This window comes from Anser brachyrhynchus (assembly GCF_964034855.1).
Source record: "Anser brachyrhynchus genome assembly, chromosome: 2".
Classification (NCBI taxonomy): Eukaryota; Metazoa; Chordata; class Aves; order Anseriformes; family Anatidae; genus Anser; species Anser brachyrhynchus.
Genome location: NC_137695.1, coordinates 80806657 through 80812057, shown reverse-complemented (window position 1 = coordinate 80812057; position 5401 = coordinate 80806657). Strand labels below are relative to the sequence as shown.

Here is a 5401-nt window from a genome sequence, read left to right as displayed (position 1 = left end):
GATAGCAGCCTCTGCCTTATTTACTCCCCAGATGCACTGAACAGTTCATTTCTCCAATACCACATTAACTCGCACATGCTTGCAATTACCACCACGAGACAAGTATCATCATCATCATCCTGCAGATGGTTAAGATGAGAGACAGCCTTGCCTTAGGCCACAATGAGTCAGCCGTAGAAGTAGGTTCTCATCTCTCATTTCTCAGCTCCTTCCTTCAGACAGCAAAGTTTTCCTACTCCCACTGTCTTAAGAATTGATACTGTAACTTGCTAAAGTGCATCTAATTAAAAAGAAAGATCTAGAAAGCAGGAAACAAACAAGTGTCCATCTGCAAAAACAAACAAAAAAGTGGTTTAAGTAAATCGATAAGTGCCTTAACAGAAAGTAAGGATATAGAAGAATTCATTCCTATTTGATTAACTACAAAACCACTCTCTTCTCTGCAGTCCCAGCTTTAGCTGTCATTGCATCTCTAACCTTTATTAGAAATAAAATATCAGCTCTACAAGCTATCCCCTTGACAATACAGGCCTGATCTGTGCACGGATCCTCTACACTACCTACAGAAGGTGGACAATGATGGAACACGCACACCAAAACCAAAAATTAGTATTTGCTTCCCTTTTAGCTTTCGAAGTGCTGACTGCAACAGTAATATTTTTAGTGCCACTTATATAATAAGTGGAAGAAACCTGAGCATTTCAGCACTCCACGACAGCAACGGTTTCTTTCTGGTGACGATTTAAGTGCAAGTCTGTATACGTCGTTCTTGCACCTCTGTAATTCCTCTGCAGTGGAGAAACAGGGGACTAAAAAACAAAGCAGCAAAGCCTCCCTCTAAACAAACACCGAACATTTCAAATGAAGGTTTTGTTGTCTTTTTAAGATGTAAAATACGCTATTATTGGGAAGACGCTTTCAGCTCTTCAAAGATGGCACCCCAATTCACTCTTTCCAACACACATTAAGACGGCAATTGTTTTGCATATGACTGGGTTGACAAGGCTTGCAGCATTGATGTAGCAGTAAAGCTTTTACCAGCTGATTTACAGCTTTGTCAGGGAAGCTCCTGTAGTCTGAGCCACATCAGAGTGCAACAATGATGTGTCTGCTGACAGAAATAGCAGGAGTCCGTCCCTTCAGCTGCAGACTTTGGCTGGTCCATTCTAAACTGTAGTCTCCATGGTAGGATTTCCTCCTCAGCATTAGACTCTTCTGTTGGCAGCGCGCAGAAAAAGGCTTAAAAGGGATATTATGCACAGTATTTAAAGCGCTGCAAACTGGACTTCTTCCCTCTTTAAATTACAAAGTTGAAAATAAGTACCAACTGTTTTCATTGTCTCTAAAATAAGAGGAGGAAAGCCTGTCAAGCAAAATGCTGCAACTTGGGACAAACAACAAGCTAAATATTTACAGTTGGTTTTGAAGTGTGTGTGGCCCTTGTGCTACAGGAATCGCATACATTTAGTGCAACTGGAGGAAGGGGGGGGAAGAGGTGGCAAGAATTTTCACGCTTACGTCCGTTCCCTTTCATCTTTCCTGTCTGCTCTCTTCCATACCCTTCGTAGCAGTTTTCCTGCTTTTTAGAGTCCCAGCTGCTACGAGAGAAACACCAGAAGTTACCCTAGTCTTCCAGCTATGACTGTCAACCTTTGTTTTCCCCATCTGCTCTCAGTACAACATTGTGTGTGTTAAAAAAACGATGATCATCTTAAACAGAGATCAGGGTTTTAACTCCTGCTACTTCTCAAACAGACGTTTGCTATTTGCAACAGATGAAGTCAAATGATGCACGTTTAAAAGCAAGCAAGCCACACAAGTCAGCTGCATTACTTCAATCCCAACTTGCCTTCATATATGGTCTATTAAGGTTTTCTTCAGTTAAAATCTGCATTACGAGACACGGCAGGCATACCAGTCACAAGTTCCCAGAGGGGTGAAGGCATTTTTAAGGAGCTTGTTTCTTCTCCTTCAACTCTGCCATGACCATACATGTGCTCTCACCCATGACAGGAGTACAAACACACATGGGCACAGAGACATGTCTCCTCCTATTTGCCAAAAAGCCAACCTGGCCCTGCACAGAAAGCCAGTAACAGGGGCAGTGCTCCCCACACTGCTAAATACCACTTGTACTTACTTCACGTTGTGCCTTTAGACACCGGGTGACCGCTCCAGGTCTGCCTGCCACGTGCCAGCAGCCCGTGTAATGGTTATGAAAATCTAAGCTCTATGTGCCTTTAAGAGCAAGTAGGTGACATTCAGACCGAAGCCTTCTACAAAGGGCTGCAGAAGGTTTCCTAGTAAGTGATTTCATGACTTACATGAAAAAAATTTGTCACCCAATCAAGCAATCCAGATGGATTACCAGAGGACAGAAGCCTCTATTAAAAGTTAATATTAGAAGTGTCAGCTAGAGACCCACTGTTGAATAATTCATAGCAAGAAAAGGTCTCTCCCACCTCTCCTCACCTGCTTCAAGCAATCCTTTGTCAAGATGAAACAGCCAGTTCCTGCAATCGATGGCAGGGCTGAACACAGAACAAAAAGGAACATAGAAAATAAAAATAAAATGAAAGAAGGAGAGAGAAGCTTAGTTGCATAAGGCCTATGTCCATGACTGGAAGCAGGGGAAGCTGTTTTTAGCCACTGCGTCTGAGAATCGACTTGTAGAATTGGAAGACTAGCAAACTGCAGTCTTCCACTCCCACAGCGCTCCTCTGCCCTACGAAACAAGGTCAAAGTTTTAGAAATGAGGACTTAAGGTACTTTTTTGGACAAAAGCAGAGTTCGCTTGGAGCTACAAGCAAGCTCCAGAGTAGTCATATTTTCAACATTTCTTCCATCTGTGACTAAGTAAAGTATACTTGCCATTCCTCTTTACAATTCCACTTTACAATTACATCCACCTATTCAAGCCACAACACTTTCAGGCCTAAAAAAGTTATGCTTACAACTTTCCAAGCCTGGTCAGCTCACTATATTTCTTCATTTTCAGTATTAGCAGCCTTCCCAGTAAGTAAAAGATGATAAACCACGAAATGGGTTAAGAATTTGCCCAATATTGGCTTAGTCATCTTTGCAAGTTCTATGAAATCTGGTCTTTATATTATGTCATAACAAAAGCTGAAGCTACTATTTGATACGAAAAAAACTAATCTAACAACAGGGAGAAAATTAGGAGGAGCTCACACAGTTTTTCTACACTCCCTGCTGAAGATTTTGCTGAGACCCATCCAAGTTTCTCTCACCCTGCTCATAAAATACGATCTTTAGGACTCTCTGCATAGCAGTCAATGCGTCATTGTTGGCAAAACTTCATCTTGTACGAGAGAAACCACTATCCCAGCAGCTTGCAGTACTAAAGAGTTCTTTAAGAACATTCAGACATGGCTTTGCAATTAAATTTAAAAACCTGTCATCAGTCTTTGTAAGCCTAAATAGGAAAGGTACCAATTACTAGAACTCCCCATTATTCTGTACACTGCTAACCAAGCACGAGCACGCACTGTAAAAATTCCAATCGACATCAAATACGATTCTTTTCATACCGAAGAGCTGCAGAGAAGCTGAAAGGAGTGATTTTCCCTGCATACCTCTCTTCTCCATGATTTCATGACTCAATTTCTCAAAGCAGTCCCATTCAATTTTCCAAATTATACAAGCTACCTCTGAAAAGAAACCACACAATTATTTAACAAAAACAGAACCATATAATCTGCTCATTTTGTGTGCCAGGGAGAGCGTAGTTACATTCGGAAGTCTAATCCGCTCACTCTGTGGTTAATACGCTAGTATTTTTACAGGTTTGTGTATAAAGAAAATTACTTCTGGAAGCTCCACTGAGTACCACACAATAAACAACACAGAAAAACCACCTATCACCTTCAACGGGACCACCTGTCTTATGGAGGGCTGGAATCAACTGCTCTGTGCTCAAATTATTAAATTTGCTTGAAACATTTCACATAGCAAGACAATTCCTCCCCTTCCCCTAAGATCTCAAGACACTACCACAGCCTAAAAGCTCAAGAGGAGATTTTTAAAACATAAATGAAAGATCTCAATTCGAAACTCCAGCAACAATACAAACCCAAAAATACCCTAAATGAAATAGCCTAACTTAGCAAAAAAAATCTCATTTGAAATTTCTTTAGCTGAAGCCTACACCGACTTCTTTATTTTGTGGTACAGAAAACTAGGCTTAAATTCCAGTCTGATAATAAGTACCAGGGGAACCTCTCTCACAATAAACATGTATCAAGCTCACTCGTTTTGTAACACTGCATTAAGTATTTGGCCAGAAATCACACAGGGACTCCTCCTGTTTTAGGCCGAAGCATCCGTTACTCCACGGAGCCCAACAGCTACAGCAGGAGAAGGAGTTTATCACTTGGACACACTGTTTGAAGCCTGCAAGTAGTGTAAGTCATTTCCTAACCCCAAAATATGCATCACAGTTAATGAGATTCCAATATGGGCAAGGCACAGTACTGCAGACATTTCATCCAAGGAAACTGATTACACCTCAAAGCCTTTGCTGAACACTCAAGTAAACAAAAAAGATGAAAATACAGGGAGAGAATATACACATTTTGGAAACGAAGATGTACAACTGACAGAGTCTTGCAATGGAACACCAGCCATAAAAACACAACACGTGTCAAAAACACCTCTAATTTAGAGGCAATACCAAGATGGTTTCTAATCACCTATTGTAAGCAAGTCAAACTTGTAACCTCTCAATATTGCCTTTGAACAGTTTAAAAAAGAAAAAGAGGATATCCTTGTTTTCACTTCTTGCATCATATACCAAAGCAGCACTTTTTATATCCTGTATGTAGTCAGAGAAATCCTTTTAGTGTCTCAGGGGGCCAGAAGCTCAAATGTTTCACACAGCTGCTATCTTCCAAGAACACAGTTTCCAAGCTACACTTATTCCAAGTATGCACACAGTATGATTTTTAGTTCCTTGAAGGACGAAAGAAATCTGCAGATTTGCACTGAAAGAGTCAGATACATACTGCCCAACAAGTTTTTATTTCCCCAGAATACAGAAGTGCTAAGCTGTTAACGCTCTTCCCCTCACCATATGCACATACAACGCTACCGCTTCCATGGGAGCAAAATTTAATTCCCTTAATATTTCCTAAACGTGATTTAAATATTTTTCTTGAGGTTTTCTGAAAATAATTCAGCATTGAGTAGACACTGTATGGAAATTTTAAGCCCAAACAGTTTGACCGTCTTACCAGCAACTGCATTAGTCTATCTTGTAATAGAATGCTGTCCAAGAAATAAATGCCGGATCTCTAACATTTTTGGCTGTATCATATAAGCCATATAAATGGAAATGTTTTACTCATTTAATTGCTTCAGAGACCCCTGAGTTGGTTTTTTG

At 40.5% G+C, this 5401-nt stretch overlaps 1 protein-coding gene across 1 annotated transcript in view; it reads right to left on the bottom strand.

Annotated features, from left to right (window-relative positions):
- PHLPP1 (PH domain and leucine rich repeat protein phosphatase 1) overlaps nt 1-5401 on the bottom strand; it is a 132167-nt gene that overhangs the window by 94173 nt on the left and 32593 nt on the right. The window lies entirely within an intron of this gene.